The 26440-nt window shown below is 30.7% G+C and overlaps 1 protein-coding gene across 1 annotated transcript in view; it reads right to left on the bottom strand.

Moving 5' to 3' along the window:
* Positions 1 to 26440, bottom strand: part of LOC107455861 (uncharacterized) — a 259904-nt gene that overhangs the window by 92140 nt on the left and 141324 nt on the right. The gene's annotated exons all lie outside the window — the stretch shown is intronic.

The following is a 26440-nucleotide window of genomic DNA, read 5'->3' as shown; positions in this document are numbered from 1 at the left end:
ACACATTGAACGCCACGCAAATTTTTCGTGGTTTGCCCGTCAGGCCAAACTGTAATTAACTACAAACTAAGATTGCAAATATTAGACAGATATTGCCAGTTTTGAAAGTTTTAGCTTGACATATGCGAAAAAAGGGGTGAATTATATAAGACTACGAATTGTTTATAATTAGTCGTGGATAAAAATCTACTAAATTGAATTAATTAAACCAAGAATCACAATAATTAAGTAAATTTTGAATAACTTTTCTACAATTCCATAAAAGAGTTTAAATTTTATAGTTCTATATCATGCTGCACGCTGCCAGCCATCTGTTTTTCGCAGCCTATGTGAATGGTCAGAGTCAGCAAGCGGTGTCAGACGCTGCCTAAATGTAATTTTAGTTTCAGCCACCGATGGTTGACGTGACCTAAGTGGAAAGTCCAGTATCTGCCACCAATGGCTGATGCGGTGCTCAACGTGTTAAAATTGGAAAAAAATTTTCAATGGTTGTCGTCATAGTTTCATTATAGTCTTAACACTTTACCGACCGGCCGTCGATTAATCGACGTTTTGTTCTCAGCGCTTACCGACCGGTCGTCGATTAATCGACGTTTTGTTCTCATCGTATACCGACCGGCCGTCGATTATTCGACGTTTGCTCCCCAGCGCTTACCGACCGGTCGTCGATTAATCGACTTTTGACCGATCTGTGGTGACTACGTTTTCCACCAATTCAGCATGCCCTGAAAAAAATTCAGCTGTCGTTTTCTCGAGTGCAGCTGGGTGCGACCAGATTTTCCTGCGAAAAGAGTCGGGATTTTTCATCGTGCAGCTGGGTGCGACTAGATTTTCCTGCGAGGAAAGTCGGGATTTTTTCATCGATATGAAGGCAGGGATGCCAACTGCTCCGCTTTCTGGAAAAGTTCTAATAAAGTGGTAGCAAAATATTTTGTAAGATTAGTTAAAGAAAGATAGTTACGCCTACTTTTTAATACAGTAATCACTATATTGATGATTTAACGTTGCATTTTATATCATATTTGTAATTTTTGATATTTAGTGGTGAAGTCCGCGCGTCAGTCTAGGCCGAAACCGAGCCGGTGTCTCGGACGATCTGCAGCTGAACGGGCGGTGAAAGGGCATAGTATGTTCGAACCGCTACCGGTCGGTAAAGTGTTAATAATGATAATATAAATAAACGAAAGCATATAAAGGCACTTTTATAGTTACATAGTGTACGATAACAATATTATATATTGAAATGTCTAATTTTAATATATATATATATATATATATATATATATATATATATATATATATATATATATATATATATATATATATATATATATATATATATATATATATATACCCTCCAACTTATGAGGATTTTGAAAATAATTCTTGAAAATAATTCTTTGAAAATAATAGTGGTAGCGAACCAAAGTAGAAATTTTTAAAGCAAATGGATCTCCATACCTGCCAACTTTTACGCATTTGGCGTAAAATGTTGTTTTTATATTTAAAGTGGTAGTAAATATAGACTATTTTTTCATTTATGAAATTAATTTTAAAATGATTTTAATCACCACTATTCTTAAAAAAATTAAGCATACATATTAATATGTATTACTATCATGGTTGTCATCGAAAGCTTTTTCAAATACAGCGTATTTTTGTGCTTACAATTGAAATTTTAATTCCCTTTTGCTACCACTATGAAAAATTATAATGGAAGGGATTAAAAGTTGGCAGGTATGGATCTCTCACAAAACTTTTATCAGAACTTAAGAATCTAGCCATTCTTAAGCAATCTAGCCAGAACTTAAGAATCTAGCCATCTAGAATTAGAAATTTTCAAAAATTCATTAAAGGTTCAGCTTTAAAATTGTATATTAATAACTGTCTTAATTGTAATTCATATCAAGAAATAGTTGAAATTTTTAGAGAGCATTATTTTTCACCTCCTTTTGGCTTTAATGATTTTCAAAATTTAAAATTTTCGGGCCAAGCTAAAGACCTAAATTCGTATTTTACCGAAAAGGTAGAGTTGGGTCGAAAAATAAATTTAAGTAATGAACATATAATTGAGGGTCTATCTATTGGTTTGCCCCACCAAATCAGAACACTTTTGGTTTTAAAAGAACCTAAAACCCCAATTGAATGGCTCACTATTGTTTCGAAAATAATTCACGATGTACCTACGGTCTTGCCCCAAACTGAAACTAAAAAATTACCAGAATCTAAATTTAATGTATATAGACCACAATATCAAGGCTGGGTACCAAGGCGGCCATTCTTTAACAACTCAAGTAATCCAAATTATAATCCTCGACAAAATCAAAATTTCCCCCGGCCTAATCAAAGTTATAACCAACAATCCCAATTTAGACCTAGAATTCAAAATGAAAAGTTTCAAAGAAATAAACAACAAACTAGTCATTTCGCCCAGGCTTCCCAGGAGTTGCCTCCTAAGCCATGTAAATACTGTGATAAGCTTGGTATAACCAATGCTTATCATTGGGGCCAAAATTGTGTAAACAAACCTAATTCTTTTATGACTGAGAATCAAACTCAGCATAAACAAGAAAGTGACCAACCACAAAATTGACAACTAATAGTATCCGGATACATAAAAAATGAAGACAATATTGAAATCTTGGACTTCAGAATAACAACCACTGTGTCATTTTTGTTTTCAAACAAGGTAAACAAAACTCAAGTCTAATTCCAGATTGAAATTTTTCCTGTAAAAATGTTTTTTGTGTTTTACATTTTAAATTACACATTTCTAACAAATGTTTATTATTTTTTATCATGACTGAAGAGTTAACTTAAATTGTATTATTATGAAGAATTCTTATAGTGAAAAAGCTGTGTTGTGATCTTTAAACAAAATACTTTTGAAATAGAAAAAGCTGTTAATTCAGAAAAAAAAAAACTGTTGAAAATGAAAATTTTAAATTTGCTGATAAAGCTACTACAGGTTTTTAATTGTGTTAAAATTTTTACAATGAGAACATATGTAAATGTTTTATAATTTATATTACTTTTATATATTGTTACCATTACAAATTTGGTTATTTTATTTGTACTTCTGTACCATAGGGAAGATTTTGCAAATGGATAATTTCAAAATTTTTGGATTCTAATTAGACAATTTTGGCGAAGGGGGATGTAACATAAAAAGCTTCAATTAATCTTTTTATGTTAGTTTCTTTGCTATAAAACAACTCCTACTTTATTCCTAATTAATTATTCTATTTGAAATACTTTCTCACACTTTTAAAAGCCACATCCTGTTCTTAAATCTATTTTTGGCTCAAGTATGCATTTAATTAAGAGCAGGACATTTTTCCCTTTGCTCTTGTGTGGGAAACGTTCGATCTATCTCATAAACCAATAGCAACTACTAAGATTTCCCTCTTTCCCTAAATTAAGACATTTTACGGATTTTACTTTGCAAGATTTTCCCTAACATATAACCAAGGAGCGCAACTTTTCGTGTGCACTTTTACTCATTCTCATGACTGCTCTTGTCTAATAATTAATAAAAAAATTTTGTACCCTCCTTCCCGACCTATGACCTGTTTTAATCCTTCCACTCGGCAACGACGTTATATATATATATATTGATCACCACTATTCTTACAAAAATTATGCTTATATATTAATGTGCGTTACTATCATGGTTGCAGAGATGCCAACTTGCTCCGGACAGTAAATATGTATTTTAAAGTGGTAGTTTATCAATTGTGATTCTTGGTTTAATAAATTCAATTTAGAAAATCTTTGTTCACCACTATTTCTAAACAATTCGTAGTCTTATATAATTCACCACTTTAAAGTACTTACGTCATGCTAAACCTTTTAAAAGACAAGCAAAATAGTCAAATATTTGCAAAATTTACTTTGTAGTTATTTACCGTTTTTTTAATTATTTTGGCGTGTCCGGAGCAGTTGGCATCTCTGTGGTTGTCAACTTAATTTTTTTAAAATACAACGTATTTGTTTGCTTAAATTTGAAGTTTTAATTCCATTTTAATACCACTGGGAAACATGATAATGGAAGGGATTAAAAGTTGGCACGTCTGTGTATATATATATATATACACAGACGATATAAGCAGATAAAGCGGGTAACTGCATTAACTGATGAAGTGGCCAACTACATAATTGAAAAAGTCGCTAGTAACATTAACTGATGAAGTAGCTAACGACATTAACTTATGAAATTGTTATCAAAGATTAATGGGTAAAAAATTTTAACTTTAGAGTTTTTATAGTTGGCAGTGGAGACTAAGAAGCCTCTCTCCTCAATTGCAAAGAACTAACACATGGCTTCCCAGAATATTTAAAATGGTAGATAAATAGATAACTGTTTAAGGTAAACTTAATTTAATTTCGTTTATATTATAAAAATTCTGTGGACAATTAATATCAGATATATTTTATGTGTATGTTTAAGTTGTTTGTACGTAGTGTGTAGGACAAAATCTATCTGAACAAAATTGACGATTTCAACAATAAAATGAGAAATCATGAAATTTGCTACCACTCTGAATAATCAATTAAAATGATTCAGTAAATCGGAACACGTTGGTAGGTGTTATAACCATTGTGTAATGATAAGAATTTTTTTCCAAAGGCTCTCTTCAAAGGGTGAGAACAGTTAATAATTTTTATTTCTATTGATTAATTTTGTAATTCTTTTTTTCTGTTCAAATAAAACACTTTTATTACTTCATTCACTAAATTTTAGGACATCAGGTTACTTTAAATTATTTATTTATGGAAAAAGCTATTGACGTTGCGTTCAATATATGATTTGATCTATCATCTATCTCACTAAGTCACATTGGGAACAGGAGTCAACCGGCTGAAGACTCCCAGTGTAGTAATGACTGGTGCACGTTAAATATGTCGGGTCACAAGGTCCTCCATGGTCCCATAACAAATTACACATCTAAGGTACTGAATTGGATATTTGTCATTCTCTGGTCGAGGTCAAAATTGCGATCTGAGGAATGAATGTGTGAATGTTTCAACCCTATAAACGGGTGTGACATATAGGCGTCGCAGAATTCTTATTCTTTGCCATAGATGGCGCCACCGAAAAACAAGAAAACTCACACCTCCTTCGTTGAAAAAATAGTGAACTTGACCATTTAGTCATTGAAAAAACATGATTCGATCCATACCTGCCAACTCTTCCGGATTTTCCGGAAGATTTTATTTTCATATTTAAAGTGGTAGCAATACTCAGGTTATTCCAATTAACTTTATGAATTATAATGATAATTATCAATGAGTTTGACCACCACTACATATAAATAATTATAATAAATATATCACAGCATAATAATCCTTGTGCAAGCGAATTTCAACGGGATTAAAATATAAATATATTTTTGAGTCAGATTGTTTTTCGTTCATTGTTTTACAACCACTCTGAAAATGCATTCTCGGAAGGAGTGAAAGTTGGCAGGTACGTCGATCTACTAAATCCAGACATTCGCTATGCCTAGCACACCTTGAAAGATTAAACTATAATACAAAGCACAGAAAACTTTTAAATCGTAATACTTTGAACTCGCGACCAAGAGAATGACCGAAAAAAAGATGGTTGGATAAAATCCCTAAAAATCTCACATCCTTAAGGTGAAATAGTAGAAGTCTAAAGCCAAAAAATAGGAAGTTCAGGAACAATATTGCTTGGAGGGGCAAGGCTCACAGCGATTTACTTATTCATTTTGAAATGGAAGTGCAGATCAAAAAATGGGTGACTTCGTGCTAAATGGACTATATTAAAAAATAAGAATTAACGCGTAAATTCTGATACTAGTAGAAAGAGTTTTCTGCCAGCAAAAAAAAAGTTTGTAAAGTTGCGATGAGTGAACTAACTTTCAGCAAGTTGAAATGCCTGCTGACCTGATTATCAAGGGCTATAATGACACAATGAAGACAAGATTTTGAGATGTTTATTAGAAATTGTGGCTAAAACTTTGTGGTATTAATAGTATTGTGTTAAGAGCTTTATTATACACCTGTATGCTTTTTTTATCGAAATTTTTGCTAGTGGTAGTAAAATCTATGCTCTTAAATCTGATTCTTAATTTGTTGGAAGACAACATACGTCATTTAATATAAGTCACTGAATAAGTCACTAAACGAAGTCGCTTAAATTCTAATCACTGTGAAAGGAAAATATTAAATGTCGAAAGCCAAGTATAGGTAAGTCTGAAGCAATATTGTTCGGAAGGTCACGGCCCACAGCAGGCAGTAATTAATTTTTTTAAGAAAAAGAAGCGATTGTCTCAAAATGGGAGACTTTGCTTTTAACCTCCTCGAGACGAGCTAGTCATATATGCATTCTAAGGGAGTCGATAATCAGGATAAACAAAGATAAAAAAAGGCAACCAAACTATTTTTATAGCAGTTTATTTGTAGGTGGGATAATAATAGTTTGCTTTATTTAATTAACCTCTACTTAGTTCGAATTGAAATTTGTATAGTTACACTTTTAACACACTAGATTAGGATGTGTTAGATTTAAATTGAAAGCGATGATGAGTCTGTCAAATTAGCTAGGCACAAACCTAAGCTACTGACTTTTATTTATGACTGTCCTGATTCTGATTCCGTGCAAATACATTTATGACTTGAACTTCCCAAGAAGATTAATGGGTGAAATAAGGAAATAAGTATTAACGAGTAAATTTTGCTACCAGTAAACAGAGTGTCCTGGCTATTAACAAAATTTTGTAATTTGGGATTGCTTGAGTTAACTTTCAGCAGATTTATGCACCTGCTAACATGAATTCTCGAATAAGACTTAGCCAGAAATAAATGCATGGTTTAGAGGTATTTAAAAGAAATATTGACTAAAACTTTATGGTATTAAAAGTATTGTGTCAAAAGCGTTTTTGCACATTTTTATATAGTGCAGCTTTTACGTATTTTTTTAATAGAAATTTCTGCTAGTAGTAGCTTTTAAATCTGATTCCTAATTTATTCACTGCTCGATGACAAGAAGATTAAAAAAGAAATGGTTGGATGAAACCGTTGAAATTCTTAACACTGTTAAGCTGAAATACTAGATGTCGAAAGCCAAAAATAGACAGACTGGAACGATGTTGTTAGAATTACAGTGCAAACGTTTACAGTAAGCAGACAGGTCAAGGCGTTTACAGTTAGCTGTAGTTTTTCTCTTTATTAAAACAAACAAGTTGTTGGTTCTTTATCGGGAGACTTTGTGCTTAATTAATTAAATAAAGAAATTGGAATTACCGGATAAATCTCAATAACAGTGAGGAGAGTTTCCTAGTTTCAACAGTAAATTTAGTAACTGCGCTAGGTTTGAATTAACTTTCAGCTGATTGGTGAACCTGCAAATATGATTGCAAAACTCAATTACTATGAGAGTATGTTTTAGAGGTATTTATAAGAAACTGTGACTAAAAATTTGTGGCATTAAAAGCATTGTGTGCAAAGCTTTACAGTAATTTTGTATAACTGCAATTTTTCTTATTAAAATTTTGCTAGTGGTGGTAAAATCCATGCTCTTGAATCTGATTCTTAAGATGTACAAGATGAGAAACCAAGAGGAAGACAAAAAAGACATGGTTGTGTAAAACCACTGTAAATCTAAGCACCTTGAAGCTGAAACCCGGAAGTCAAATACGAAATATTGGAAAGACTGGAACAGTAATGTTCGACAGTTCCAAGCTTACAGCGGACTGTAGTACCCTTTTCTTCCTTTTGAAAAAGAGGTGTTCGTCTCAAACTGGGAGACTTAATGGATTAAGCGCGGGAACAGGAGTTTAGGTCTAAATCTCGCTACGAGTAATTGAAGTTTCATAGGTGAATGAGAAATTTTGTGACAGCGGTATGTTTGAATTAACTATCAGCTGGTTAATAAACCTGCTAACATGAGTACTAATGTTTCCAGATAAGTCCAACGAATGCATGTTTTAGGTTTTATATATATTTATAAGAAATTTTGATCCAAACTATGTGGTATTAAAAGTGTTGCGTGAAAAGGTTTATTGAAAATTTGCATAGGTGCAACTTTTACTCGTTTTTTTTTCAATCGAAATTTCCGCTAGTGTTAGTAAAATCCATGCTCTTCTATCTGATTCATAATTGATTAAATTTGTTTTGAGATGAGTTTTATCATCATTAAGTATAAATTATTCAAAGTAAAAATCAATTAACGATCTTTTCAAAATCTGACATATTTAAAAGTTTTCGAATGACAATCAGACATATTTAAAAGTTTTCTAATAACTGTCACTTCTTAAATGTCTCAGATTTTTTTTTCTTCTCACGTTTGATCGATAATGTTTTTTATGGCCTTTTATTGGCATGTGTAGATATTTTTTTTATAAAGAAATAAAAGAATTGCGATTCGAAAAGTACTGGATTTAGAAATCTGTTGTTAATTTCATTCATAAAAATGCATGCTCGTTTTATTGCAGTAAATAAAGTTACGTTTTGAGTCAATGATGAGATCTTAACTGAACAAAGACAAATATTATAAGTGCATATCAATTTTAAATACCCATTTTTTAAGGAAAAAAATGGAATTGGGGAAATGAAACAGGAAAAAAAAGAATTATTGCACAATTTTAAGTCAATAATTGTGATACATCATATTTGTGGTTGCTCTTATATATTGCCAATTTAAAAATGCTTAAGTTAATGCAGAAATGCTAATTAGCTCTGCACTGTAAAGAGGCAGGGCTAAAGAGAAGTAAGAGAAGGGCTTGTTCACTCTTTACTTAAAGCTGAAGCTACCTTCTGGCATCACGTCGGACACAGATCTCGAAAATCACAAGAAAAGGATTTAAAAACCTTTTCTGCTGATACTTTAAGTAAGAAATGAGGTGAATGTTCGACACTTTTGTGATAATAGCTGTCAAACGTTACACTGCTAACGACTTACTTCAGTGTATTGAAAAATATAGTATTCATAGATTTATTTTATTTTCTTATAGAATTAAAAAATAACATTTTAAAATTGGAAAAAAATTCTCAATGCTTGTGTCGTCATAGTTTTATTATAATTTTAATAATAATAATATAAATAAAAGAAAGCATGTAAAGGCACTTTTATAGTTACATAGTGTTCGAAAACAATAGTTTATTAATTGGAATGTCAAATTTTAATATATATATATACATATATATATATATATATATATATATATATATATATATATATATATATATATATATATATACATATATATACATATATATATATATATATATATATATATATATATATATATATATATATATATATATATATATATATATATATATATATATATATATATATATATATATATATATATATATATATATATATATATATATATATATATATATATATATACATGGTTCATTTACTGTGCATAAGCAGCAAGTATATAAAACTCATAAAAAAAGTTACAAATATACAGAAAACATGGAAAATATTAAAGATTAATGAAAAGAAAAGAATAATCTCTCTTTTTTTTAATTTATAATATTTTTCTTATTTTCCTCTAAAAGTTATTCTTCGCATATAATTATCTTTGAATGAATGAATATTAAAATTTTGTGCAAAAATCTTTCTTTTCTCTTAAAAATTTCTCGAGATATAGCGAAATACGCAAAAAGTAAAATTAACATTAAGGGGTTGAAATTTTTGATCTCTGTCCTGATTAAATTATGGTGACCATATTTCCCAAATTGCGTCTACTCCCTATTTTTTCGGTGTCAGAAATCCGAATATTTCGAGAAATTTGCATGTTTATTAAAAAAAAGGAAGTTTTTATGTCTTATTTCGTAACCTAATTTATCGTATGTACTTATTAATTAACATATTTGAGGTCATCAACTCAGACCTTTAAGATTGAGTCCTAAAACGTGAAAAGGCGATCATTGTTAGATTAAAAGTTATTCAGGGTCATTCATTTTCTTTATGTGCACTGTACTAAATAGCCATTATTTTAATTATCACAAAAGCTGCTTATACCTCTTTCCCTAAACTGCTTTATTATAGCAAGCTGCTTATACATACCACTTTACTATTCAATTACTTAAAAAAAGTTTATTTCCGCTTGACAGTCTCTGCTAAGGGTTTCTATTCTTTCAATATTAAATTGTAAAGGTAAAGTAATAGGCTTTATATGATCCGTATAGAAATTTTACTTTTCTATATTAAAGTTTTTTTCTTTTTTTTCTGGATACTGCTAAAATTATGCATATGTATACTTAACAAGAAATACGTAAAATCAATTGCTATCAATATGAAGTCAAGGTACTTCAAACATTTAAAATACCGGATGAAGCAGCTTAAAGTTTAAAGACATAACTTTTATTTAACACACGATTAAATGGTTAACAACATAAACAGATGCAGTGGTTACCTGCATAAACTGATGAATCAGCTAACGCCGTTAAATGATTAAGTGGCTAACTGCATTTAGTGATGAAGTGGTTAAACTTCATTAACTGATTATGTTGCTAACTATATTAACTAATTAAGTGGCTAACTACAATAACTGATGAAGTGTCTAACTATATTTACTGATGTGGTTGCTAACTACATCCATTGATTAAGTGGCTAACAGCAAGTGGCTAACTACATTAACTGAGGAAGTGGCTAACTGTATTAACTGAGGAAGGGGCTAAGTACATCAACTGATGAAATGGCTAACTACATTAACCGATTAAGTGGGTAACTACATTAACTAGTGAAGTGACTAACTGCATTAACTAGTGAAGTGACTAACTACATTAACTAGTGAAGTGACTAACTACATAACGGAAAGCGTAGCTAGTTACATTAACTGATGAAGTAGTTAGCTATATTAACTGATGAAATTGTTACCAAAGATTAATGGGTAAAAAATTTTAACTTTACAGCTTTTACAGCAGGCAGCGGAGACTAAAGGCCTGGTTTCTTAAGACTGGCCTTCTGTGGGCGTCAGCGGGAAGTTGACGTACCGTTGACGCCAACAAAATACTGCTTTATTAGCTCAGTGTGAGCAGTCGGTTCAACGCAGACATTAACTCGCATTGCGCATGCGTTAATAACGTAAACAAATAGTTATTTTGAATTTGCATTGGTTTTATTATTGTCGACTAGTACTTTAGAGAACAAATAATGATTAGGTCCAAGAAAATACACATTACAGCTTAGCTAAATTAAAGAGAAGAGGAAGAAGAAGCAATGTTTAATGTTAAAATCAAAATCTTGGTTGATTTCAATGCTCTGTTGCATGTTGTCCGCCATTGCTTCTGTCGTTAACGTTACATTGTAATCCAACAGCAATTGATTCGGGCGTCAGTCGTCGTCCAAGCTGAGCATTCGATGACGCATGCTGTCTAACTCACAAGGTGGCCAATCAGGGGTTAGTGCTCGCTTCAAGCTGACGTTTTGTAACGCCGACCAGTCCTAAGTAACCAGGCCTTATGAAGCATCTATCCTCAACTGCAAAGAACTAACACATAGCTTCCCAAAATATTTAAAGTTGCAGCTAAATATATAACTGTTTAAGGTAAATTTAATTTGTTTAATTTCGCCTATATTTAAAAATTTCTATGGACAATTAATATCAGATATGTTTTATGTGTATGTTTAAGTTGCTTGTACGTAGTGTGTTGGACAAAATAATTCTGAATAAAATTGACAATTTCAACAATAAAATGATAGATCTTAAAATTTACTACCACTCTGAATAAGCAATAAAATGTTTCGGTAAATCGGAACACGTTGGTAGGTGTTATTACCAATGTTCCATGATAAGAATTTTTTTCCAAAGGCACTTTTCAAAATGTTAGAATAGTTAATAGTTTTTAATTCCACTAATTACTTTTGCAATTCTTTTTTTTTTGTTCGAAAATATTAACTCTTTTATAACTTCATTCATTAAATTTTAGGACATCAGGTTATTTTAAATTATTTATTTTTGAAAAGAGCTATTGCACCCCTGGGGTACTGAATTGCAGATCGAGCATTCCGTGGTTCTTGTCAAAAATACGATTTGTGGAATATATTTATGAATGTGTCTGTCCTATAAACGGGTTTGACGTAAGGGCGTGGAGGAATTCGAATAATTTGCCATAGATGGCGCCACAGAAAAAGAAGAACACTCGCACCCCCTCTGTTGAAATAAGAGTGAACTTGACCATTTAATCAGTGGAAAAACATGATTCAATCTATTAAAGCCAGACATTCGGTATGCATGGCGCACCTTGAAAGATTAAACGTTCATAGAAATCTGGGAAAACTTTTAAATCGGATTATACTTTGAACTCGTGACCAAGAGGAAGACCGAAAAAGGGATGTTTGGACAAAATCCCTGAAAATCTAACAGCCTTAAGGTGAAATAGTAGAAGTCGAAGGCCAAATATAGGAAAGTCTGGAACAGTATTGGTTGGCAGAGCAAGGCTCACAGTGATTTATTTATTTATTTTTGAAATGGAAGAGTAACTAAAAAAGTGGAAGACTGTGCTTAATGGAAGACTGTGCTTGCGAAAATTTTGATACTAGTAGACAGAGTTTCCTGGCAGCAAAAAAAGCAATTTTGTTAAGCTGCGATGAGTGAATTAACTTTCAGCAAGTTGATGAGCCTGCTGACTTTATTAAACTATGCAATCATGAAGAAATAATGAAGGTAAGATTTAGAGATATTTATAAGAAATTGTGACTAACACATTATGGTAGTAATAGTATTGTGTGAGAAGCCTTATTATAAATCTGCATAGCTGCAACTTTTACGCTTCTTTTAATGAAATTTATGCTAGTGGAAGAAAAATCCACGCTCTTAAATCTGATTCTTAATTTGTTCGCGACTCGAAACCAAGAGGAGGATCAAGTAAAAAGTGGTTGAACGAAGTGATTAGAAGTAACTTCTAATCACTGTGAAAGGCCAATTATAAATGTCAAAAGCAAAGAATAGGTAAGTCTGCAACAATATTGTTCTGCGGGCCACGACCCACAGCAGGCAGTAGTTAATTTTTTTAAGAAAAAGAAGTGCTGGTCTCAAAATGGGAGACTTTGTTTTTGAATTCTTCTAGTAGCGCGAGTTTTATATCATACCTGCCATCTTTTAATCCTTTCCATTATAATTTTTTCCAGTGGTATTAGAATGGAATTAAAACTTCAATTTTAAGCAAACAAATGCGTTGTATTTGAGAAAACTTAAGTTGACAACCATGATAGTAAAGCATATTAATATATGTGCTTAATTTTTGTAAGAATAGTGGTGATCAAAATCATTTAAAAATTAAATTTATAAAAGAAAAAATAGTATATATTTACTACCACTTTGAATAAGAAAATAAAATCTTCCGGAAAATCCGGAAGAGTTGGCAGGTATGCTATATGCATTCTCAGGGAGTTGATAATCAGGGTAAAAAGATGAAACTGGTAACCAAACTATTTTTATAGCAGTTTATTTGTGTGTGTGGGGGGGGGTAATAATAGCTTGCTTTATATAACACGTTCACGCCGGGGTGACCCACCGGTGGGTCACGCTAGATTGTCTCATCTTGGCAGCGCACCGGAGTAAAAACTGGCAACAATAAATTTCATTTTTTTAGTTTTTTTCCGGGAATAATAAAAATCCATAACTACCAATTGTTTTTAACGGATGCAATTTTTATATTGAATTACTTTTTCGCCGTGGTAAATTTCCTTGCAGTGAGCTGTTATTGTTGAGAATAGATTAACTCCTCCCGAATATTTTGTAATATTGAAATAGTTCTTCAACCAGTATTTTCTCTTTTCAAGCACCAGTATTTTCACTTTTCCCGGCGTGAGCGTGTTAATTAACCATTACCTAGTTCCAATTGAAATTTGTATAGTTACTCTTTTAACACACTAGGATCGAATGTGTTCGATTTAAAGTGAGAGCAAAATTGAGTCTGTCTTGCCCTGCCTAAAAAGTTCAATGGGTTAAAAAAAGAAATAAAAATTAACGAGTAAAATTTGCTACCAGGAAGCAGATTTTCCTGCCTGTAAAACGAAATTTCCTAATTTGGGATTGTCAGCAGATTGATGAACCTGCTAACATTAATTCATTGAAGTGATAATTTTCAAAATGCAATAAATGTATGTATTAGAGGTATTTAAAAGAAATTGTGACCAAAACTTTGTGGTATTAAAAGTATTGTGAGAAAAGCTTTTTTGTAAATTTTCATAGTGCAGCTTTTACGCTTTTTTTAATAGAAATTTCTGCTAGTAGTAGCTTTTAAATCTGATTCTTAATTTATTCACGACTCGATGACAAGAAGACCAAAAAAGAGATGGCTGGATGAAACCGCTGAAATTTTTAACCCTGTGAAGCTGAAATACTGGATGTCGAAAGTCAAAAATGGACAGACTGGAACAATATTGTTCCGCAGTTTAAAGCTTACCATGGGATATTATAAGCTTTATTTTTTTCTTTTTGAAAAAGAGGTGTTGGTCCCAAAATAGGAGACTTAATGAGTTTACGATGAAAAAGGAACTAACGGATAAATCTTGCTACCAGTAAATAATGTTTCCGAGCTGCACGAGAAACTTTTGTAACTGCGCTTTGTTTGAATTACTTTCAGCCGGTTTATAAACCTGCTATCATGATTAAACGACGAAGATTTCGGGAAGAAGAAGAAGAAGAAAGTTTCTAGAGGTATTTATAGAAAATTGTGATTAAAAGTATGTGGTATTACAAGTATTACGTGAAAAGCTTTATTGTAAATATGCATAGGTGCAACTCTTAAGCCATACCTGCCAACTCTCCCGGATTTAGCGGGAGATTTTATTTTCATGTTTAAAGTGGTAGTAAATATATACTATTTTTTCTTTTATAAATTTAATTTTTAAATGATTTTCATCACCACTATTCTTACAAAAATTAAGCTTATATATTAATGTGCGTTACTATCATGGTAATAAACTTAATTTTTTTCAAATACAACGCATTTGTTTGCTTAAAATTGAAGTTTTAATTCCATTTTAATACCACTGGGAAAAACGATAATGGACGGGATTAAAAGTTGGCAGGTCTGTCTTAAGCGTTATTTTTAATCGAAACTTCCGCTAGTGTTAGCAAAATCCATGGTCTTCAATCTGTTTCTTAACCCTTTGGGGACGGGTGATTCAGAAAGGCATTCGTACAAAAAACAGAATCAAGTTGTAATTAAATAAAAAGCGGTAACTTAAATGTAGTCGTTGCTGATTTGGCAGACTTTGCTTTTACTTTAATTATTGTTAGTTTAATCATATATATACAGAGATGCCAACTGCTCCGGACACGGCGAAGTAAGTAAACAAGCGGTAAATAATTACAAAGTAAATTTTTCAAATATTTGACTATTTTTGCTTGCTTTTTAAAAGGTATAGCATGACGTAAGTACTAGAAAGTGGTGAATTATATAAGCCTACGAATTATTTAGAAATAGTGGTGGATAAAAATCTACTGAATTGAATTTATTAAACCAATGATCACAATTACTAAACAACCACTTTAAAATATATAATTGCTGTCCGGAGCAAGTTGCCATCGCTGTGTATAATCAATGTTAATTCAAAGTATAACTAAATTTTCTTATTTTGAACAAAGTAATGGTGGATTAAATAAATCAAACAATTATAACTCAGCCCACAAATAAACTGCTAAAGAATTACTTTGATTACCAGTTTTATCTTTTTATCCTGGTTGATACGGTTTTATGCTGGCATGTATTTGTGACATTCGGTGCGAAAGGGTTAATTTATTAATTTCGTTTTGAGATCAATTTTACGATCATTAAATATAAATGATTCAAACTAAAAATCAATCAACGATCTTTTCAAAATCAGACATATTTAAGAGTTTTCTAATGGCAATCAGACATATTTAAAATTTTTCTAATAACTGTCTTTTCTTAAATGTCTCTCAATTTTTTTTTTCTTCTCTTGTTTTATTGATAATGTTTTAATGGCATTTTATCGGCATGCGTGGATATTTTTTTTATAAAAAATAAAAGAATTGCGATACGAAATATAAGTCAATTCGTTACGAAAAGTTTTAGATTTAAAAATCAGTTGTTAATTTCATTTACAAAAATGAATGTTTGTTTTTTTGCAGTCAATAAAGGTACGTTTTGAGTCAATGCTGGATTTTAAATGAACAAAGAAAAAAATTATAAGTGCATATCAACTTTAAATATCCATTTTTCAAGAAAAGAAAATAGAATTGTGAAAATGAAATACGAAAAAAAGAATCGTGGCATAATCTTATATAATAATCAATAATTGTGATACATCATATTTGTGGTTGCTCTTACATGTTACCAATTTAAAAACGCTTAAGTTAAAGCAGAAATGCTAATTTGATTTGCATTGCAAAGAGGCAGGGCTAAAGAGAGGATAGAGAAGGGCTGGTTCATTCCCTAATTAAGCTGAATTGACGATTCCCCACATTCTGACGTCATGCCACGCACAGATCTCGAAAATCAAGAAAAGGCTATAAAAACTGAACGGTAGATACTTTCACTAAGATATGAGTTGAATGCTCGACACTATTTTGTTAGTATCTGTCAAACTGTTAACAAATTATTTCTGTTGAGAAATATCGCATTCATATATTTTCTTATAATATTATAAAACAGCATTTTAAAGTAGGAAAAAATTCGCAATGATTGTCGTCATAGTTTCATTATAGTTTTAATAATGATAATATAAATAAAAGAAAGCATATAAAGGCACTTTTATAGTTGAATAGTGCTCGATAACAATGGTTTATTAATTGGAATGTCTAATTTTAATATATATATATATATATAGCACAATAAAGAGAAAAAGGAAAAAAGAAAAATGAGAAAAACGAAAAAATTAATAAGTTTCATTTACTGAGTATAAGTTGCAAGTATATAGAACTCATTAACCCTTTCGCGCCGACTGTCACAAATGCGTGACAGCATAAAACCGTATCAATCTGTGTAAAAATATAAAACTGGTAATCAAAGTATTTCTTTAGCAGTTTATTTGTGGGCGGAGTTAAAATTGTTTGATTTATTTAATTCACCAATACTTTGTTCAAAATAAAACTATTTAGTTATACTTTGAATTAACTTTGATTATATATATGATTAAACTAACAATAACTAAAGTAAAAGCAAAGTAAGTTTGTCAAATTAGAAACTACTACATTTAAGTTACCGTTTTTTATTTAATTACATCCTGATTCTGATTTTGTACGAATGCTTTTCTGAATCACCCGTCCCCAAAGGGTTAAATAAGTTTAAAATATGGAGAAGACATGGAAAGTATTAAAGATTAATGAAAAGAAAAGAATAATCTCTCTTTTCATTAATTTATAATATTTTTCTTATTTTCCTCTAAAAGTCATTTTTTGCATATAATTAGCTTTGAATGAATGACTATTAAAATTGTGCGCAAAAATTTTTCTTTTTGCTCAAAAATTTCCCGAGATATAGCGAAATACGCAAAAAGTAAAATTAACATTAAGGGGTCCAAATTTTTTATCGCTGTCCTGATTAAACTATGGTGACAATATTTTCCATATTGCGCCTACTCCCTATATTTTTCGAGTCAGAAAACCGAATACGTCCAAAAATTTGCATGTTTATTAAAAAAAAGGAAGTTTATATGTCTTATTTCGTAACCTAATTTATCGTCTGTACTTATTAATTAAAATATTTGAGATCATCCCCTCAAACCTTTAAGATTGAGTCCTAAAACGTGAGAAGGTGATCATTAGATCAAAAGTTATTTAGGGTCATACATACTTTTTTTTTCCTTTTTTTGCGCACTGTACTAAGTAGCCGTGATTTTAATTATCACAAAAGCTGCTTATACATCTTACCCTAAACTGCTTATATTATGGCAAGCTGCTTATACTTATCGCTTCACTATTCAATTATTTAAAAAAATTTATTTCTGTTCGACAATCTCTGCTAAGGAACTCTATTCTTTCAATATTAAATTGTAAAGGTAACGTAATGTGTTTTCAATGATCCTTATAGAAATTTTACTTTTCTTTACTGGAATTTGTTTTTGTTTTTTTCATAGGATACTGGTAAACTTATGTATCTATATATATTAATTTGAAATCAATTCAAACATTTAAAATGCCGGATGAAGCTGCTGAAAGTTTAAAGACATAACTTTCATTTAGCGCACTTACGATTAAATGGTTAGCTACATAAACTGATGAAGCGGTTAACTACATAAACTGATGAAGCAGCTAACTTCATTAACTGATTATGTTGCTAACTGCACTAACTAATGAAGTGGTTAGAATTAATAACTAATGAAGTGGCTAACTACATTAACTGATGAGGTTGCTAATTACATTAATTGATAAAGTGGCTAACTACATTAACTGATTATGTTGCTAATTACATTAATTGATTAAGTGGCTAACTACATTAACTGATAAAGTGGGCGACTATATTAACTGATGAAGTGGCTAACTACAATAATTGATGAAATTGTTGCCAAAGATTAATGGGCCAAAAATTGTAACTTCAGTGGAGACTAAAAACTAACATATACTATCTCAGAATATTGTAAATGGTAGATAAATAGATAACTGTTTAAGGTAAATTGAATTTGTTTAATTTGAATATATTTAAAAATTTCGATGGACAATTAATGTCTGTTATGCTTTATGTGTATGTTTAAGTTGTTTGTACGTAGTGTGTTAGACAAAATCAATTTGAATAAAATTGACGATTTTAGCAATAAAATGACAAATCATAAAATTTCTTACCACTCTGAATAATCAATTAAAATGTTTCTGTAAATCGGAACACGTTGGCAGGTACATACCTGCCAACCTTTAATCCTTTCCATTATCATTTTCCCCAGTGGTAATAAAATGGAATTAAAATTTCAATTTTAAGCAAAAAAATACGTTGTATTTGAAAAAACTTAAGCTGACAACCATGATTGAAACACGCATTAATATATGTGCTTAATTTTTTTAAGAATAGTGGTGATCAAAATCATTTAAAAATTAAGTTTATAAAAGAAAAAATAGCATATATTTACTACCACTTTAAATATGAAAATGAAATTTTACGCCAAATGCGTAAAAGTTGGCAGGTATGCAGGTATTGTAACCTTTGTGTGATGATTTGAAATTTTTTCCAAAAGCACTTTTTTAATTTTTAATTCTATTGATTACTTTTGAAATTCCTTCTTCTGTTCAAATAGAATTAACACTTTTATAACCTCATTCATTAAATTTTAGGACATCAGGATAGTTTAAATAACTTATTTATGGAAAAAGCTATTGACGTTGCGTTCAATATATGATTTGATCTATAATCTATCTCATTAAGTCTCATTGGGAAAAGGAGTCAAACGGCTGAATACTCCCAGTGTAGTAATGACTGGTGCACGTTAAAGTTGTAGGGGCACAAGTTCCTCCATGTTCCCATAACAAATTACACCTCTGGGGTACTGAATTGGAACTGGAGCATTCTCTGATTCAGGGCAACAATACGATCTGTGGAAAGGATGTATTAATGTGTCCACCTTATAAACGGGTGTGACGTATAGGCATCGCAGAATTCGTATACTTTTCCATAGATGGCACCATTGAAAAACAAGAACACTCGCACCCCCTCTGTTGAAATAAAAGTGAACTTGACCATTTAATCAGCTGATAAAACATGATTCAATCTATTAAAGCCAGACATTCGGTATGCATGGCACACCTTGAAAGATTAAACGATCATAGAAATCTGAGAAAACTTTTAAAACGGAATATACTTTGAACTCGTGACCAAGAGGAAGACCGAAAAAGGGATGTTTGGACAAAATCCCTGAAAATCTAACAGCCTTAACCCTTTCGCGCCGACTGTCACAAATACGTGACAGCAAAAAACCGTATCAATCAAGGTGAAAAGATAAAACTGGTAATCAAAGTATTTCTTTAGCAGTTTATTTGTGGGCGGAGTTATAATTGTTTGATTTATTTAATTCACCATTACTTTGTTCAAAATAAAACTATTTAGTTATATTTTGAATTAACATTGATTATATATATGATTAAACTAACAATAATTAAAGTAAAAGCAAAGTAAGTATGTAAAATTAGAAACGACTACATTTAAGTTACCGTTTTTTATTTAAATACAACTTGATTCTGATTTTGTACGAATGCTTTTCTGAATCACCCGTCCCCAAGGGGTTAAGGTGAAATAGTAGAAGTCGAAAGCCAAATATAGGAAAGTCTTGAACAGTATTGCTTCGCAGAGCAAGGCTCACACCGATTTATTTATTTATTTTTGAAATGGAAGTGTAGGTAAAAAAAATGGGAGACTGTGCTTACTGGACTAAATTCTGAAACAATAATTATCGCGAAAATAATGAGTTTGTAAAGTTACGATGAGTGAAGTAACTTTCAGCAAGTCGATAAGCCTGCTGACTTGATTACAGATGTCTACAAAATGCCACCAATGATTGCAGGATTTAGAGATATTTATAAGAAATTGTGACTAAAACTTTGTGGTATTAATAGTATTGGATGAAAAGCTTTATTATAAGCATGTATAGTTGCAAATTTTACGCTTTTTTTATCGACTTTTTTGTTAGTGGTAATAAAATCAATGCTCTTATATCTGATTCTTAATTTGTACATGACTCAAGACCAAGGGGAAGACAAAGTAAGTCATTCAATATAAGTCACTAAACGAAGTCACTTAAATTCTAATCACTGTGAAAGGAAAATATTAAATGTCGAAAGCCAAATATAAGAAAGTCTGAAGCAATATTGTTCGGAGGTCACGGACCACAGCTGGCAGTAGTTAATTTTTTTAAGAAAAAGAAGTGTTGGTCTCAAAATGGGAGACTTTGCTTTTAACCTCCTCGAGACGAGCTAATCATATATGCATTCTAAGGGAGTTGATAATCCGGGTACACACAGATAAAACAGGTAGCCAAACTATTTTTATTGCAGTTAATTTGCGAGCGGGGTAATAATAGTTTGCTTTATTTAATTAACCACCGCTTAGTTCGAATAAAAAAGTGTATAGTTACACTTTTAGAGAACTTGGATTGGATGTGTTAGATTTAAAGTGAACGCAAAAATAAGTCTGTCAAACTAGCTAGGCACAATCTTAAACTACTGCTTTTTATTTTTGACTATCCTGATTCTCATTCCGTACAAATACATTAATGACTTGAACTTCCTATGAAGATTAATGGGTTAAATAAGGAAATAAGAATGGACGAGCAACGTTTGCTACCAGTAAACAGAGTTTCCTGGCTGTAAAACGAAATCTCCTAATTTGGGCAAACTGTCAGCAAATTGATGAACCTGCTAAAATTGATTCAGGGAAGAAAATACTTCAATAAATACGATAAATTTATGTTTTAAAGGTATTTAAAAGAAATTGCGACCAAACTTTTGTGGTATTAAAAATGTTGTGTCAAAAGCTTTTGTGCAAATTTTCATAGTGCAGCTTTTACGCTTTTTTTTAATAGAAATTTTTGCTAGTGGTAGCTTTTAAATTTGATTCTTAATTTATTCACGACTCGATGATAAGAAGACCAAAGAAGAAATGGTCGGATGAAACCGCTGAAATTCTTAACACTGCGAAGCTGAAATACTGGATGTCGAAAACCAAAAATGGACAAACTGGATAAATATTGTTAGAATTACAGTGCAAACGCTTACAGTGAGCAGGCTGGCAAAAGCGTTTACAGTGAGCTGTGTTTTTTTTTATTTAATAAAAAGAGGTGTTGATTCTATAATGGGAGACTTAGCGCTTAATTAATTAAGTATAGAAATAGGAATTACCGGGTAAATCTCGCTAACAGCAAAGAGAGTTTCCTAGTTTCAAAAGAAAATTTCGTAACTGTGCTAGGTTTGATTTAACATCCTTAGGAGTTTAATGTATTAAATAAGGAAACAAGAATTAACGAGTAAATTTTGCTACCAGTAAACAGAGTTTCCCGGCTGTAAAACGAAATTTCCCATTTTGGGCTACTTTTCAGCAGATTGATGAAACTGCTAACATGAAGTCTATGAGGAAAACGCTAGATTAATTGACATAAATGCATACCTGCCAACTTTTTATCCCTTCCATTATGATTTTTCCCAGTGGTACTAAAATGGAATTAAAATTTCAATTTTAAGCATAAAAATACGATGTATTTGAAAAAGCTTAAACTGTAAACCATGACAGTAGCACATATTAATATATATGCTTAGTTTTTTAAGAATAGTGATGATCAAAATCATTTAAAAATAAGTTTGTAAAAGAAATAATAGTATATATTTACTACCACTTTAAATGTAAAAATAAAATTTTACGCCAAATGCGTAAAAGTTGGCAGGTATGTAAATGTATGTTTTAAGAGGTATTTAAAGGAAATTGTAACCAAAACGTTGTGGTATTAAAAATGTTGCATCAAAAGCTTTTTTGCAAATTTTCATAGTGCAGCTTTCACGCTTTTTTTTAAATAGAAATTTCTGCTAGTGGTAGCTTTTAAATCTGATTCTTAATTTATTCACGATTCGATTACAATAAGATCAAAAAAGGATTGCATACCTGCCAACTTTTAATCCTTTCAAGGATGATTTTCCCCAGTGGTAGTAAAATTAAATTTAAATTACAATTTTAGACAGAAACATTCGCTGTATTTTGAAGAAGCTAATGCAGATTACTTTAATAGTATTACATATTAATATATATGGTTAATTTAGTTAAAAATAGTGGAAGATCGAAAATGTTATAAATTAAGTTTATTAATGCAAGGAATATATAGAAAGCATACATTTTACTACCACTTTAAATATAGAAATAAAATTATACGCCAAATGCGTAAAAGTTGGCAGGTATGGAATTCGTTGAATGAAACCGAAGAAATTCTTAACACTGTGAAGCTGAAATACTGGATGTCAAAAGCCAAAAACAGACTGACTGGAACAAAAATGTTTGAATTACAGTGCAAACACTTACAGTGAGCAGGCAGGCCAATTCGTTTACCGTGAGCTGCAGTTTTTATGTTTTTCAAATAATGTGTTGGTTCTTTATTGTGAGGCTTTGTGCTTAATTAATTAAATAAAGAAATGGGAATTACTAGGTAAATCTCGCTAACGTGTAGCGAGAGTTTCCTAGTTTCAAAAGAAAATTTCGTAACTGCACTAGATTTAAATTAACTTTCAGCAGGGTGGTGAACCTGCAATTATGATTGTAAAAATCAGTTACTATAAAACAATAAGCGTATGTTTTAGAGGTATTTATAAGAAATGTGACCAAAAATATGTGGCATTAAATGTATTGTGTGCAAAGCCTTATTGCAATTTTGAGGAACTGCAACTTTTTTTATAAAAATTTAGCTAGTGGTGGTAAATTCCATGCTCCTGAACCTGATTCTTAAGATGTCCAAAACGCGACACTAAAAGAAAGACGGAAAAAAACATGGTTTTGTGGAACCACTGAAAATCTAACCACCTTGACGCTGAAAACCTGGAAGTCAAATGTGAAAAATAGGAAAGAGTGAAACAATATTTTTCGGCAGTTCTAAGCTTACAGTGGACTATTGTACGCTTTATTTTTTCTTTTTGTAAAAGAGGTGTTTGTCCCAAAATGGGAGACTTAATGGGTTAACTAATGAAATAGAATTTAACGGATAAACCTTGCTACCAGTAAGTTTGCGAGATGCAAGAAAAAATTTTGCAACTGCACGTTGTTTGAATTACTTTCAGCTGGTTGATAAACCAGCTATCATGATGAACTTCAATTTTTCCAGTCCTTAACGAGTACAGGTTTTGAATGTATTTATAGGAAATTGTGATTAAATCTATGTGGTATTAAAAATATTGCGTTAAATGCTTTATTGTAAATTTGCATAGGTCCAAGTCTTACTCTTGTTTCTTTTTTATCGAAATTTCTGCTAGTGGTATTAAAATCCATGTTCTCACATCTGATTCTTATTTTATTAAATTTGTATTGAGGTTAAATTTTATCATCATTGAATATATAAATGATTCAATGTAAAAATCAATCAATGATCTTTTCGAAATCAGACATATTTAAAAGTTTTCTAAAGACTATAATATCATACCTGCCAACTTTTACGCATATGCAGAGATGCCAACTGCTCCGGACACGCCAAAATAATTAAAAGAACGGTAGATAACTTCAAAGTAAATTTCGAAAATATTTGACTACATTTGCTTGCTTTTTAAAAGGTACAGCATGCCACAAGTTTTATGAAGTTCTGAATTATATAAGCCTACGAATTATTTTGAAATAGTGGTGGATAAAAATCTACTAAATTAAGTTTATTAAATCAAGAATCACAATTGATAAACTACCACTTTAAAATATATATTTACTGTCCGGAGGAAGTTGGCATCTCTGCATATGGCGTAAAATTTTATTTCTATATTTAAAGTGGTAGTAAAATGTATGCTTTTTATATATTCCGTGCATTTATAAACTTAATTTATAAACTTTTAGATCCACCACTATTTTTTAAAAAATTAATCATATATATTAATATGTAATACTTTTTTGGTAGTCCGCGTAAGCTTGTTCAAAATACAGTGTATGTTTCTGCCTTACATTGTAATTTAAATTCCATTTTTCTACCACTGCGGAAAATCATCCTAGAAAAGATTAAAAGTTGGCAGGTACGTAATATTGCTCTTCGTTTTTTATTTAATAAACACTAGATAAAAGCAGCAAGTTTGCAATGGTCTAAAAAATTTACTTTATAGTTATAATAAATTTAATAAAATATAATCATTTGAAGGGATTCATTTTCATAGCAATATTTCAATTTAAAGTACATATGTATGGGCATACCCTCCAACTTATGAGGATTTTGAAAATAATTCTTTCTAGTGGTAGCGAACCAAAGTAGAAATTTTTAAAGCAAATGGATCTATGATTATGATCTTTCATATGCATCTTTTCGTGTTTTTGAAGCAAATAAAATTAAAGGAAAACTTTTCTTATTTTCCATCTGTTTTTGACGTTGCAAAATATAAATAAAGTAAAAAAATGTAAATAATTTCGATTTAATGTTATTTTTATAATTTTTTAGAACAGATACAGATTTTTTAGATACTAAAATCAGAAACAAAATAATTGTAAGTTAAATTGGATTACTTTTTCTCACAAATCCAAATTTGAAATAAAAGATAAAGGTTCCTATTTTTCCTTTTTGAGTCCCTCTACGTTATGCACAGGGGTTGCGATTTTTATGCAGAGTTTTGCATTTTTTGATGCAGTTTTAATACTTGTATTTTTAATTCACGTTATATTTGGTTGTTTTCATACCTTCCTAGACATTTTGTAAGTAACACTAAATCAGAAATTTGCTCTTCATTTAAGTAATCTAAGATGTAAAATTGTACGTGTTAAATTTATGTGTGTCTCATAATTTTAAATAACTTACACATTAATTATGATTTTTTCTTTCTGACTGCTTTCATTCTGACTAGGGATATCTCAGTTAAGAAATTTTTCCCTATTTTCCCTTTGCGATTATAGTACAATCTAAGAAACCAAAGAAAAAAATAATTAAAAGTTAAATTTGGGTATTTTTTCCTCAGAAGTCTAAATTTGCTATAAAAAATGGGTGTCTGTATTTATTGTTTTTGAGTCCTTCTACTTTTCAACCAGAGGATGAGGTTTTTAGGTCGAATTTCGCATTTTTTTATACAGTTTTAATAACTGTATTTATAATGTTTGGCGGTTTCCATATCTTCCCAGACATTTCGTAAGTGACTCTGAATCTGAAACTCTCTCTCCGCTTAAGTAATCGAAGATATAAAATTGTGTGTGTGCTTTGTATGTGTCTCTTAAAAGAATATTTTCTCAAAGAAAAAAACTATTAAAAAACCTGTTAAATGGGTCTGTTTATATGACCAATTTAGTTTCTATATAGCACAATAAAGATAAAAAGGAAAGGAAGAAAGAAAGAGGAGAAAAACGGAGAAAATTAATAAGTTTTATTAAGCTGCAAGTATATAGAACTCATAAAATAAGTTAAAACTAAAATATAGAGAAGACCTGGAAAATATTAAAGATTAATGAAAGGAAAAGAAGAAAAATTATTAAAGCAAAATATTCAATATACATGTATATACATACATACATATATATATATATATATATATATATATATATATATATATATATATATATATATATATATATATATATATATATATATATATATATATATATAATGAAGAATAAAACAAAGAAAAATTATAGACATATGAAAAAAGGGGGGGGGATTAATAAGTAAAAAAATAACAAACAACAGTTTATATATGTATATAAAAAATAAGAAAAAGAATGAAGTTTTATTTAAAAAACCGGGAAAAAAAAGACATAATCTTTTCTTCAGCCCACACGATTATATCCGCAAAACAGAGTGCTTTCTGATATTGTATCAATAAAGCCAAAGCAAAATATATTAATACAATAGTGT

This window comes from Parasteatoda tepidariorum, chromosome 12, assembly GCF_982258835.1.
Source record: "Parasteatoda tepidariorum strain Cologne lab strain chromosome 12, Ptep-v5.0, whole genome shotgun sequence".
In the NCBI taxonomy this organism is placed as follows: domain Eukaryota; kingdom Metazoa; phylum Arthropoda; class Arachnida; order Araneae; family Theridiidae; genus Parasteatoda; species Parasteatoda tepidariorum.
This window is presented reverse-complemented; position numbering and strand designations above follow the sequence as displayed.